The sequence below is a fragment of the Phacochoerus africanus genome, chromosome 11, assembly GCF_016906955.1.
Source record: "Phacochoerus africanus isolate WHEZ1 chromosome 11, ROS_Pafr_v1, whole genome shotgun sequence".
NCBI lineage: Eukaryota > Metazoa > Chordata > Mammalia > Artiodactyla > Suidae > Phacochoerus > Phacochoerus africanus.
Genome location: NC_062554.1, coordinates 94,712,670 through 94,727,327, shown reverse-complemented (window position 1 = coordinate 94,727,327; position 14,658 = coordinate 94,712,670). Strand labels below are relative to the sequence as shown.

At 38.8% G+C, this 14,658-nt stretch overlaps 1 protein-coding gene across 1 annotated transcript in view; it reads right to left on the bottom strand.

Annotated features, from left to right (window-relative positions):
* Positions 1 to 10,125, bottom strand: part of SEMA3D (semaphorin 3D) — a 202,849-nt gene extending 192,724 nt beyond the window's left edge. The window contains exon 1 of the mRNA XM_047753452.1: positions 9,736 to 10,125. The gene's annotated coding sequence lies outside the window, so the exon portion shown is untranslated. The remainder of the gene's footprint in view (positions 1 to 9,735) is intronic.
* Positions 10,126 to 14,658: the final 4,533 nt, after the last annotated feature.

Genomic DNA, 14,658 nt, shown 5'->3' with positions numbered 1-14,658 from the left:
CTCATCACAGCGTAGTCTAAGACAACAATCCCCAGGGCTCTGTAAAATGTGAATCAAACCAAAGCAAGGGAAATGTTATTTTCTCATCTGTATATCCAGGGCAAATGCTTTTGAACAGCTACTTCACAGGTGATAAAAGTCTTCATAAGTTGACATAATAATTTCTTGATTTATTTATTAACTTTTCATTTTAAAATTATACATAATTCATCTTACACTATTTTATCATGCAAATATTTCTGCATGACTATTCTGCAGAATAGTCTGGCTACTTTAACCTTCTACCAACTTGGCGCATGGAAAGCAATTTATAACACACTAATTCAATTACAATAAGGAAATATTTGAAGTTATAAGACAGAAGCTGATGTGGCCAAAAAAGTGAACTTTGAATCGACTATATGTCAGATAAAGTGAGTATACAATTGCACTGCTATTTAAAGAACTTGTCTTCTTTAAAGGTAAGGAGAGTCAAACCTCAAAATTGATGAGGTTTGAGGTGATTATTTTCATTTGCGAAGATATTGTTAAAAACAGTACTCTAGTTACAATTATGTATTCGGAGTTCCCACTGTGGCACAATGTGTTAATGATCCAGCTTGCATCTTTGGAGATGCTAATTCCATCCAGATCCTTACAGTAGGTTAAGGATCCAGCATTGCTGCAGCTGTAGCATGGGATGCAGCTCCGGCTGGGATTCGATCCCTGGCCATAAGCTTCCATATGCCTTGGGTGCAATCAAGAAAGAAAACAAAAGTATTCATAAGTCATGAGTTACCTGAAAATATGTTGATAGGACATAAAAAAGGAGACAACTTCATGCACAAATGTGAATTGCATACATCTCTATTATGCAAATTAGATGCATGCATTTCTAAAGGTTTTGGTCAGAATTTTATGTTTCTTCATTCCTCTTTTAGAATGAGTTTAATTATCATAAGCAAGATCACTCTTTTTAAAAATGTTTAGTCAATTCTTTGGTATAACAAAAATGTAAACCCTGTATCTAAGATTCTAATGAGAGCCCAGAGTATATTAGTCATATTGCTCTAAGTCCTTTTCAGATGCTTTCATTATTTCAGGAAGTTCAGTGGGGTATCACCAAAAAGACAGGCCCTTTAGTCACATATTCTGGGGCTGAATTCCATAGCTTTTCCCCGAACAAGTTCTTGAAATGTGTTTTTTGTGTGCTATGACTCATGAAACTAAAAACAAGGGAAGAAAAAACTTTAACTTTTCAACAACTGCCAGAGTAGAGCACAAATTCAAGAGAGACTAAACCATGAAGTACAGAACCAGATAATTGTTAAATAATTATAAATATGATGTAACAATAAAAAATAAGACATCAGCATGTACAGAAGCTTAGATAAGAAAGGTAAAGTGATAGGACTTTTGGTCCAACTGCAAGCAAGAGAGCTTACTAAAAGAGAATAAAACTGAAATTTAAAAAAATGGAACAATTCACAACACAAGGAATGTGTGATTTTTGTATCTAATAAAGGTATATATATATAAAGTGAGGAAAAGCATTCAAATACACACACACACACACACACACACACACACACACACAGGGAAATGGCAGCCCATATCTACATTTCTAGAACAGAATTAAGTCTCAGCTTCTAGGACTCTGAGGGGACATAGAGGTTTCATAGGTATATTTTAAATTTTTGAAACAGCAATGATATGTGTATTATACATATAACATTTGAAAGGGAATAATCTTTAACATACTTAATATAGTAGATGTCCTTAAGATTCAAAGAGGAGGAAAAAGAATATACATTTATTGAGCCATTTTGGTGAGAATTTTGAAAGCACAATCATCGTGTATCACAGAGGACATCTGGCCCAGATGATGGGTCTTGTCAATATCAATAAAATAGCAAAGACTGATGGAGAAACATGTTTGCCTTCTCTTTAAATACTTAAGATTGATTTATAGACATGACTGATAACATAGCTTTCTTTGCCTGAGAATCTATAACAGTAGTGATCTGAAATTGTTTATTAATCCAAATAATACATTTTATTTTGAAAAAATGATTATGAAAACAATTAAAAATATATACTTATTATGATCAGATCTATTATACTTAGCATCAATAGATAAAAAGAAAAGGTAGAATAGTAGTAACTTGAACTAGGGAAATAAAGTAAGCATTTAACTGAAAGAAATTGAAGCTTTCTGACCAGAGAATGGTTCACTTTTTATGTAGTTTCTCACTATGATTATTCTGTATGCTTTCAAGTATAATGTTTAAAGACAGATTTTATTTTTCAGAACAGTTTTAGACTTAGAAAGACATTAAGAAGATAGTACAGGAGTTTCCTTATAAGCATGGAAGATTAAGGATCTGGTGTTGTCACTGCAGTGGCTTGGGTTGCTGCTGTGGCATGGGTTTGAATCCTGGCCCAGAACTTCCGCATGCCACAGGCTGGCCAAAAAAAAAAAAAAAAAAAAAAGGAAGAAGAAAAAGGTAGTACAGAGAGTTTCCCTATAACCCCCACCTAGTTTCCCTTATTATTTTTACATCTTACCTTGGCATGTGCATTTGTTACCATTAATAAACCAATATTGACACTTTATTGTTAACAAAAGTCCACAGTTGATTCTGATTTCCTTAGTGTTTATCCTATGTTCTTTTTCTTTTCATGGATTCTATCCAGGATACCACATTACATTTAGTTAGTGTCTCTTTGGCTTCCTCTTGCTTAGGACATTTTCTCAGACTTTGGTTTTTATGATTTTGACATGTTTGAGGAGTACTGGTCAAGTATATTGTAAACTGCCCCTCTACTGGAATTTGTCTAATGTTTTTCTCATGGTTTTTCTGGGATTATGGGTTTGGGGGAAAGAGAATGAGAGGGAGAGTATTCTTTTCATCCCTCAAATCAAGGGCACATACTATCAACACACTTTTGACTGTTGAGGTTGACCCTGATCACCTGACCAAGATAGTGTTTGCTAGACTTATTCACTGTAAAAACTCTTTCCCTCCTTTCCATTCTGAGTAGTCTTTGAAGGAAGTGGCAAGCTCCACTCATACTTCAAAAGTAGGGAGTTATATGTTCCCCTTCCTTAAGGATAGAGTATCTACATAAATTATTTGAAATTCTGCTAGATGGGAGATTGGTCCCTTCTCCTTCATTTATTAATTTATTCATCATTTATTTATATTAGCATGCTTCTTGGAAATTTATTTTATACTTTGGCTTATAATCAATCATACTTTTTTTTTTTCCTCAAATTGTCCCAGCTTTGGCCAGTGAGGACTTTTTTAATTGGCTCCTGTGTCTCTTTGACATACCTTTATCATTGCACATAGGTAGTGTGTGTGTATGTGTGTGTTGAGCATTTGTTTACTTTTTTACATAAGATGATCTTGGTTCACATATATTTCCTGCCCTGGTCCTAGAATAAGCCATTTCTCTAAGGATGCTTGGTTCCTTTCATTGGAGAATGACATTAGAAAACAAGATATAGGCACTACCTGCCATATATATAATTTATTTTTAAAATAAATGCCATGTTTAAGCTAATAAATAACATATTCGTTTGTAGTAGATTTATGGGTAAATTTTTACCTCCCTATTTTATGCTTTGCTGCATCTTCTGTTTTTTCAGTAACGATCATGAATTATATCTGTAATGAACATCATTACTATAAAAATAAAAGATCTAAGAGAATATACACCCCATTTCAACAAGAAAACTTACATTGGTATCAACTTCTACTGATCCCATATTTAGTATTACAAGTAAACTGAGAACTCTGAGAGCTCCAAATGGTTATCTTTGAAAAGAAGTATTGTATTTATATTTCAAAATTCCTCCAAACAAGAATAGTATTCATTTTTTTACCTAAGAAAACATTTCTCTTTTCCCATAGAACAATCATTGCAGATATGAAGAGCAAAGATTTATCTGAAAGAAAAACAGCAAATTCCAAAATGCAAGAAATCCTGAAGTTCATGTGTATGGACTGGTCTTTAAGAGAAGGACAAAAAACAAAAAGTAGGAAGAATAAAGATCTGACACTGATTTTATATTCCATCAAAGAAAACCAAATTATTTAGATATAACTTGAGATCATGACATAATTAGGCAAGGGTTCAGACATCAGTATAACACGCTTTTTAAAAAAAGGCTTCTTTGGGACTATTTAAGCAATTCAAGGGTGCTTTTTTTCCTAGACATTGTTTTTAAGAAGTTCGTACATGCTGATAATAAATGCATAGATTATATTATTTCTCTGTCTCTTCACTAATTAAAATGCTAGATAATATCTCTACTGAGCAATTTTATTAGTTTAATTTCTGCTAATGCAGTATGCTTGAAACTAAACATATTTACCTCAATTATTAGGTATCAGTTATATATGCTCATTTCTGGACCAAACACCATAATCCTTAAATGTTGTTCAAGATATTCAAAAGACTGACTAAAACAAATGACCAATTAAAATGCACAATTAATACAGGAAAAATAAATTGGACATTTACCTGATGGTAGATTAATAATGTCACCTCTATATACCCCTCCAATTTTATTTTCTGTGAAAGTAATCATACTATATTTCTTTCAAGATGCTCAATAATTTAGACTTTTTTGCTTATTTTATTGACTTTGTTCTTAGTAATTATAATTGATTCTATTCAATTATAAAAATATAGCAAATGTTTCCATTTTTCCTATGATTTACTAGTAGAACATACTTAAAAACATAAAATGTTGAAGTTATGTTAAATGTCCTATAAAGGAAACGAGACATAAAGTACATCATTTCTAATTTCTGAAGCACAAGACATTACATATGTAAAAGAATAATAGATTCAGCTTCAGAGAGATGTAGACTCTTCTATGAACACTTGGTCACTTAATTCTGTTTATTTGATATATTTTTATGGGAGGGTAATATTTGTGGATTATTAAGCTTGCCAAAGAATAAGCAAAGTGTCTAAATTTACCAGCAAAAGATTAGCAAGCTGCTTAAAGATATCTTGGTTCATGACTATTACGTTATTAAATATTATTAACATGAGATAAATGATAAAATATTAATGATGATAGATTAAAAGTCACCAAAATCATTTAAAATCTAAATATGAGCAGTATATCTTATTATGTATTCCATCTTTTTGAAACACCTAACTGTTTTTAATAATTTACATTTGTAAATGTCTAATACTTTAGGTATACCTCACTACTATTACTCAAATTTCAAAATGATTTCAAAAGTGTTGCAATTTCTTATCATTGTATTTCTTGTTTGCAGTGAATCTGTTTTAGCTATATGCTCCTTTCTAGTTATTATTTAGGTACTTAAATTTAAGGTGAAGTAATGTGGACATAGATGATATAGATTCTCATTTCTTAATTGGACCCTCCTAAAAATAGAAGAAATTCAAAAATAAAGCATAATTTCTTCCTAAGAAGTTACATTTAAATGTCACTTTTTACTAAGTATTCTTATATATCCTCTCACATGATCATTACATTGGTCGTGTATATTACACATTATGATAAAATAATCAGCATCTCACCACTTCTTTCTTGAAAGTGTAAAACTCATGCAAAAGAGGAAACTCTCCTTTCTAAAATCTCAGAGAAAGTAGAGTATAAAACCAAATATACCTAAGCTGATCTTTTTAGGTAACAAAGATTTCTAAATCCAAATGAAGATATAAAAAGAGAAGACAATTTCTTTACCTCAAGGTCCTTCTGATCCAGTCAGGAATTATAAACAACAATGCAAGAAAACAATGGTTGAAAACCTAGAATATGAGCTTGAAAGGCAGGGTGTAGATATCAAAAATAAAAAGGAATTTTGGCCAAGGTTTCCGAGAGTAGAGAAGTATCTTTTAACTATGTTTTGAGGTAGCAAATATGTGATTTACCAGTTTGCCTATGATCAGTCTACTTATTTCACAAATTTGTATATTTCTTTTTCCTTCAAGGAATATGTTATTGAATATTGAAATACACTTTACTTAGATATAAATAATTCCAGATATTTACAGGAAGAATAACCTTTGAAATAGAGCCATGGTTACTCAGGTCTATTAAATCGATCATGTATTAATTGACAAGAATGCTCCCCAAAGAACATATGTCATTGAAGCATTATTATCTCCCAGACAAGAACAGTAAAGTTCAGAGTCATGTTTGTTTTTTCCAAAATAATGAAGCTAGAACAATCTGAAGACATACTAATATTCACTAGACCAGTACCAATCAGAATGTTTTCCCCTTGAGACTGAGAAATTGATATTCCAAAAACCTAATAAAAATGGGGATGGCTTAACTCAATAACTCTGTCCAAGCAGAAAACAAACTCAGAGATCTCTGGGGCACAGAGATTTTTGCCAGTTTCAGAGGATATCTTCTTCAGAGATACTAAGGTCTGTGATAAACCTTTTGAGAGTTAACAAATACCCATGCAATGGAATGAGAACATAGGATAAACAATAAGAACTGAGCACTACAAAACTTTCTCTCTTAATATAACTTGAACCCTAAACAACATATTTCCTAGTTTTGGAAAAGAAAAGATGTGAGAGTAATTTAACTTGGTAACTCAAGTTCAAACCTATAGTTGGTCTGTTAGCTGTCACTGGAAACAGTACATGTGCTTCCTCTGTCTTTGTAATTGTTTATATTCCTGACCTTCCCTGACACCAAAAATAATTCCCACTCCCATCCTTCCCAGCCCTTCCCACACACACACACACACACACACAAGATTAAAAATCTTTTATCTTTGTGCATTTTCCCATGTGAAATTATAAAGCAAATTCATTAACCACGACATACCTTTAAAGGCAAATTCTGCAAAAAGGCAAAAGAAAAGATACATAATTATCTCTTTACCTTTTACCCTTAGTTTCTGCTGGTGTTGGTTACAGTTTTTTGATAATCCCAAAACATTTTGAATTGCCATTTTTCCTTGACCTTCCTTCCCTCTCAGAGCAGAAGAGTAAATTAAATTATTACTCCTACCAAGTGAATGGGCCACAGACTCTTAGAAAGTTGAACCAGTGGTGCCAAAATATGAATTAAGTTTAAGTCATGAAGGCAATACACAGACTTAGGAAAAACTTCATTAATCTCAGGAAACTTTCTCAACCCAGCCATGGCATTACTATTTGACAAAATATGTTCTTTTTGTTTTCATTTTCCTTTATAAACATTATTAAAGTCACTAATAATTCCTACAAGGTACAATAAGGCCTATATAAACAGATTATTAATATCATGTATGTAGGATTCTTGGCCTATGAACTTGATGTAACCCATATCCATCTTCCACCCTGCATCCTATTTAAATTCTTGGGGTTCTTCCCCTACAAATTATACAGATACTGCAAACTTATCTTAGAAGGGTCCTCCCTTTAGGTGGGGCCATGGAAAGCTGCATAAAGTCCCTAAAAGGTGACCTATATCCAAGTAAAACAGTTCCAGTTTCAGCTCTACCCCTAACTTTTATTTGAACACATCAACTAATATCTTTACATCTCACTATTCTCATATCTAAAATGAGAATAACCGCCTTGCCCGTCGGTGCCATTTGCAAGAGATGGCAATCCCCTAACCATCAATACCATATTTAAAAATGATGATTTTTCTTAAGACTGCAAAAGCCATAGTGGGAAACCACACATTTCTGACTCTGTGTCTCTGCTTTCTTTCAACTTATAACAACAACAAAAAAAGTGAAACTTCATATTCTTCATATTCATTGTTGAGAATATTAATCATGATAATGTACACAGCATCCAGGGTGTGTAAGTGTTTGATAAATGTCCCCTCCCTTCTCCACCAATTTTCCACTTCACAAATGGGCAAATTCCATTTGAAATGTTTTCGGTCTATATCAGTACGGTTCTATTGTCTCTCAGCTACCTCTTGACCTTATTCTTATCTCTTCCTACATCACCTTCCTGTGTTTCCTGGGCTTTCTTTCCCAAGGGTCAAGGCCTTTTCCCATCTCCCTGACCTGTACCATCACTTTGTTGCCTATCTGCGATGGCTCCTCTGGCCAACTTTAGCTGCTGGGATGAGCCCCAGTGACCCCAAGGATGGACAGAGACAGAGTTAAAGTAACTCCTGGCTAGGGCTGCTGACATCCAACCTTTCCTGCTCATCATCCTCCCTGTCTGGCCTCAGAACAGCAGGAGAAGCGAAGGCATTACTGAAGTGATGACATGCGACTCTCTCCCTTCCCCATCCTTCACATTTTTCTTTCCACGTGCAGTACCCGGAAGGCTCTGACCGCTCTTGCCCTGGCGGTTGCCATGGTTACACAATAGCAGCGCCAGACCCAGGAGGGGTCTCATCCCGTCCCTTTACATCCGTTAGGGACCCCCTCCCTCCCTGCCCCCCTCCACACAAGGAAGGAGAAGCAAAATTTGAGACTTGTAGTCCCTGCTCCCTGCCCCCCCCCAACTTCTCTTGCAAATGGCACTGAAGGGCAAACGAAAGAGAGGAGGGACTTTGAAGGCGAAAGAAAAGTCCTCCTAGGGAGATTTGCCTTTTATTATGGCTTCGTTCGGAGCTAAAGGGCGAAAAGTTCTCCTATTTAACTCCAATCTCAGTAACACGGAATTGGGGACCACAGTGGCCCCAGCTTCCGGGCCGCTGCTCCGGTCCTCTCCGCTCGAGTCCAGCCTAGCGGCGGGTGCGCGGCATCGCCTCCTCCTGTCAAGTCCCCTACGCGCGCTGGGACGTGCTGAGACGGAAGTAAAGCAACTCAGCTACTAGGATGAACTCAAGTCGTAAGGGAAAGAGAATCGGCTGGTACGGAAAACCGCCCGGGCGCTGCCAGGGCAGCCCATTAACGCGTACTCTCTGGGCGCGTCGCGAGGGGGCGGGGAAGGAACACCCGCGAGGTTAAACACACTGGGTTAAATTCCCAGCAGGAGTCAAATCCGGGCTTTTTCGGAGCGAGACAAGCCGAGGCTACAGAGGGATGACCCGCTCCCGCAAGAGTGCCTTTTGTGGGAACCGCTTTTCCCAGTCAGCCAGCTTTTAGGCTGGTGTCTACCTCCAACTTGGCCCTCAGAGTCCGGGAGGATGCACACTCCCGTTAGATGGAGCGTCGCGGTTTCCTCACAGGGGGAAGAAAAAAAAAAAAGGCGTCGCCCATTCCTTCCCAAAAGCACTACAACACAGCCACCACGGTCTCCCCGTCCCCTCCCCCAGCCAGTGGGGAAAAGGAACGAGGGACGGCGCAGAAGTCCTGGGTCAAGTTCCCGGCAGACAGTCCCCACCGACGCTTCTGCGAGTGAACCTGCAGCCGGCGGAGCCACGGGGCCACTTTACGGCGCGCTCACGGCCGCTCGGGCCCGGGAGGGAGCAAGGGAGAGAGCGAAGTTCCCGGGCGCGTCACGCAAGGAAAACTTTGCGCGGTGCGGCCCGGGAGCCTCCGGCAGAGGCGGCGGCGGCGGCGGCGGTGAGTGGGGACGCTGCCGGTCGCCACGCTGTCCCCGCGCCGCGCGTCCCGACCGTCCGCGGCTCAACACCCAGATTCCCCGACTGGCCCCCCATTCGCCACTCCTGTCAGTCCGGAGCGGTCTTTCCGTCCCAGAACGTTTCCTTATCTCCCGGCCGCTCGGCAACCCAATTCGGACCCGCAGTCACCCCCAGATTCAGTTACCCCTTCTTAACACCGCGGTCCCAGGCGCGCCCTCCCATTGGAGCAGCAGGTGACCAGAATTCCGCCTTACCTACAGCGAACTCTTCTCTCTCTCTCGCCCTCTCTCTCTCTCTGCGCCGGCCGTCTTTTCAGCGAGAGAAGGGAATGCAGGCGATGGGCGTGAGAGGTGGCGACCCAGGGCACCGGCGCGACCTCCTCTGAGAGGCAGCCCTAGCTGAGCCCCGGAGCCGCCAGCGGCCCTGGCGGAGCGCGGAGGATGCGGCCGCAGAGGCCAGGCCAGGAGGCAGGGGGCGCTGCTCCCCCCCTACACTCGAGCGCCCTGCCCGGAGCAGAGCGGAGCCAGGCACCAGCTGGAGCGCTGCAGAGGCGAGGGTGGCGAGGAAAGGCACGCTTGGAGCGGGAGGGCGGTTTTTAAGTTTGTGGTGTGACCGCAGCAGCTGTCCTGGGAGAGACTCAGTCTTTCTAAAAAGGGGATGCTCAAAACGCCAGGGATTACCTCTCCCCTTCCGATCTCCTCCCCCAGCCCCCGGCCCCCCTTCCTCGTGCGCACGCCAGTCCTCCCCGGCGTGCAAAAGTCCATCCCTGTCGCCGCGCGGGCTGTCAGCAGCGTGGATCAAATGTAACTCCGGCCGCGCTGGGGGATGATTTTCAGGACAGGGCACTCAGTGTGTAAAGCAACTTCTGATGTCGGAGTCCTCGCCCCGGTGGCTTTAGGGACCCTTTATTCTATACCATAAAATCTCCAAGGACTCCCTCCCTGCAGAAGAAACAGGACAAACGTTGTCTCAAAAATTCTAAGCCTCGAAAAGAGTACCTGTGTTCTAGTACATAAAACCCAGATCCACTGTGACTGGCTTTGAAAGAGCAGTAATGGGGATCTGCTGCCAACATCAGTCCTCCACTAAAGAGCTGGCACGGAGGAAGGACCAAGCAGACGGAAAACAAAAAAAAACAAAACACACACAAGATGTGAGTCTTCTTTACCCTTTACCTCATACCAGGCCAAAGGGGTCATGTCATCTATTCCTGTCTTGGGAAGTTTCCTTTGTAGATTGGTAGACACCTTGGTAACTCAATAGAAAACTTGGAAATGTATGGAGACCAGGGTTAGTCCACATTTTGTGGAATCTGGAACTCACGCAATTTGGAGGTGGGATCCTCTTTAAGAAAATTCATACAAAAATAGCTTAATTCTACAGATTTTACAAAAACATATGACATATGAATTCATTGTTAGGCTGCTCTCAGGGACATGGAAAGGGCCTGTGCAAGTGATGAGTCCAGAATGTGGGCCTTCTTGGCTGCATGGTAAATCCTTCTGTGATTGGAACTCTAGTGTTTGTGGTCACACACCTTGCACTTATTAGGCCCAAACATAAAATTGACTTGGGGTGGAGCCATAGAGAAAAAGCTGTCACGGGGTCCTGCCTTTGTCAGCTTGATTTAAGAGCACAGCTTGTAAGGTCCCCGAGCTCCCTTGGCAAATGACAAGGGGTATTTTGGTTTGGGGGCAGTGAGCAGACAATGGTAACAATGGAAAAACTGGTCTGGTGGAGGGAGGAGACTCCTCATTCAGCCTTCCCTCTGCAGCAGAGAGCTGAGGGCCACTAGAGCTAAATGAGTCATTTGAACTTACAGATGGTTGGTGGCAAAGTCAGGCTCAGGAGGGACTCAAGTTTCCTAATTCTGACCAAGGTTCTTTCCTGTGTCTCATGCCATCCCATCTCTATAACCTTGGTTTTGACTCTCAACCAACCAACCCCATAATTTTCCTCTTTGGATACAGGAAAATTTAAGGCCCTGTAGACTATTCCAACCTATAGTCACATTTTTTTTCTGAATGCTTTATAGTCACTTATACCACTCATTTTATAATTAACCATACACTTGGTGTGTTTATTGCAATTTAAAATATTTGTATATTGTTTTCATTTGATTATGCTGTTGCCCTCAGTCCAAACTGCAAGCTGATTGTGAGGACAAAATACCTCTTTTGTCTCTCATAGCAGAGATTAGGGTTTTACATATAGTGGGTTCCTGATAAGTAGTTTCTGCTTTATAATAATTCTCTGTTTATTGATTTTCTAATAGTTTTGTCAGTTTATTGACCATATATATATATAATTAACTAGGATTGTGGTTAACTCTGAATTTCCCCTTTTTCCCTCCTTGTATAAAATCCTAGCTTAAAATACTCAAGCCAGATAACATCTCTCTTTTTTGGTACAGTCTCATCCTTTCCACAAAGCCCCTGCAGTATTAATCACTCCCTCCTGTTTTTCCAGAGCATTTTGATTTCACTACTATTATAAGTTCCTTTAATGTTGTATCATAATAAGTTATGCATTTGTCTGCATCCTATACAAGGCTGTTGCCTGTGTCCTGTTTCCACAACTCCTAAAACAATGCCTCTGAACTTGTATTGAACTGATTTGGTTTGAAGTGCACAGACTTCACATTTAGACTGCATTTACTAGGCATCCTGAACATACCATGAGAATACAACATCTGGAAACTGGGTTCTGTGCTTTCTTTGCTTTTAATTACTGAGCACTCAGCAAGCAGAATCAATTGTAAAGCCCAAAGCTGTGATGAATGGCCTCAGCTGTGTCCAGGGCTTTGGAATCCTCAGGGTACTTGTCTGAGTGTCTTGCATATGGTGGGTGCTTCACAAATATTTGGAGGTTAAATGAGTTAATGAAAATAGTGGATGTGATGACAATAATTACTCACTTCATTTATGCTGAAAATTTCTACTATTATACAGGATCCCAACAGTATGGTTTTAGAATCCTTTTTAAGGGTTTGAAATTTATTGTCATCAAAAGCAATTTGGTAATCTGTCCTGTAGTGTTGGTTAATATGCTAGTTGAATCCTTGAAATAACACCCAGTGGGAGAAGTCTATTTTATATTAAGTTTGTTAAAATGTAAAGTGTATTATAAAGTTTAGCTAATCCTCAGGTATGACTATACAAGATTCAGCAAGTGATCCTTAATTTCACTGAAAGAGATGTGTGTATTATCAGTAGGAACTCCCAGTTGTTGCTTCTATACCTGTTTCAGTCTGAGGGAGACAAAAGGAAAAAGAAAATACTGTCCAGGTGCTTATATGGTCTAGGCTTTTCCTCTGTGACATACCTCTCTGTATCTATCTTCATTAAGGCTCACAAATAGAATCTGAGTAAGTCATTCTTATACTATCATGGTAATATATGTTATATAATAATGAAATACACTGTTTCTCAAAGGATTACATTTTAATACTGAATGAAGGCAAAGAATAAATTTCTAATTGTAGAATTTCAGGAATCATCACTCCATGTTGGGAGCCATAAAGGAAAGTAGCAGGGATGTGAAAGAGTAGAATAGGTATATTTTAGGTTTTTCCAACTCCACATATAGTTACCTCTGCCCAGAAAACAGAAGAAAGATAATTACCAGGTCCAGAATTAAATCTAGCAGGATCTCAGAGGATTTGACTACACTTAAAGCAGAAGGTACTTTTCTTTACAGTTTTCTATTCACAAAGCATATGGAAATTTGGTGAATTTAAAGGGGGAAAAAAGGAGATGAGAAAAGAGATTGCAAAATTCTGTGCGTAGAGCAAGAAAATGGAGATGAAACCCAAGCCACTTAGTCTTCATCTCTGTAAAACTAATCATACCTTGGTCAGACATAAAATCTGTCTGCTTTATAATAAATACTACCTTATGAAAGCTTTCCCACATATTTCCATATTAGTACTGACAGATAAAAAATGTTTTATGAGAAAGTTGAGATATTTGTTAGTGTATGTCTAATTGAAACAAGTGATGGCATGAGTTGAAAGTAACTCACCTACTGCCTAATCTTCTATCAGCTATTTTCCCCTTATAAACTGCAGATATATATTTTTTTCCCATCTGTTTCATTTGATCCTGGCAATTCACTCATCATTGGATCATTAGGTAGTTACATATTAAGATTATTAGGTCATGTTTAGTGGTGGAAAAAAGCACACCTGACTTTTATCTTTAATGCAGTATTAATTACACCTGCATAGAACTCTCAGAAGTAAATGATCCCTGTTTCTCATCGTCGAATAAAGACAGAAGATAGTTTATGGTTAGTTAATCGGAATGTAAAGCTGTCAGAACTTTGCTTAATGTCTTTGAGTTTTAAACTCTTGTAACATCATAAATAATCATAAACATTCAGAGTTAGGAGAGGCCTCGGAGTGTTTCTATCTCTCCTGTTATCATAAGGAAACCAAGGCCAAGAAGAGGGGGTTTCACCTAGCTCCTTTTGACGCTTGCCTTGATGCCCTCTGGAAAACAGCACCCTGCTATACAGCCCTTTTTCTGAAAAAAAAAAAAAAATCAGCTATTTTTTAAAGCGCTTCCAAGCCAGAATCTTAAGGTTATATTTACTTAGCTGGGTTGGGGTGTGGTGAATAATTAAATTCAGCAGGAATGCACTTCAAAATAAAAATAAAAACACAGCCCAACCCCTTTGGCCCAAGTCCTGAGACCTCAGAAAAGAAAACCTCCTTGACTATGCACATTTACTAGAGGCTGGAAAGGCTTTCTGTGTCTGATATAGGATTCCATACAGCTACTGCAGAATAGGTGAGTTTAAAATCAAATAAATGACTTTTTTTATTTTTAACAATGTTCTTCTATAATAAACCATCCCCAAGGAAGGATTTTAAGAAAAATAAACAGCTTTCCTATACATCTTAAAAGAAGAAGAAGAAAAAAAAACCCTTAAGTTTGCTTTTCTTAATACCTTATACCACTACCACTCCACCCTTAGAGAATGCTTTAGACATGGTGTATTCTTCTAAGGATATGGGGCAGGCTAGGGATTCATTAAGGGTGATGAAACCAAGAAAAATATGCCCTCTTGTGGCTTATTTGTTCTAGTTCACAACTAATCAACAGTGCTCTATTATTTCCTGCAACTCAAACATACCTATATTCCAAGTGGAATTAAACTATTCCTTTGTGCAG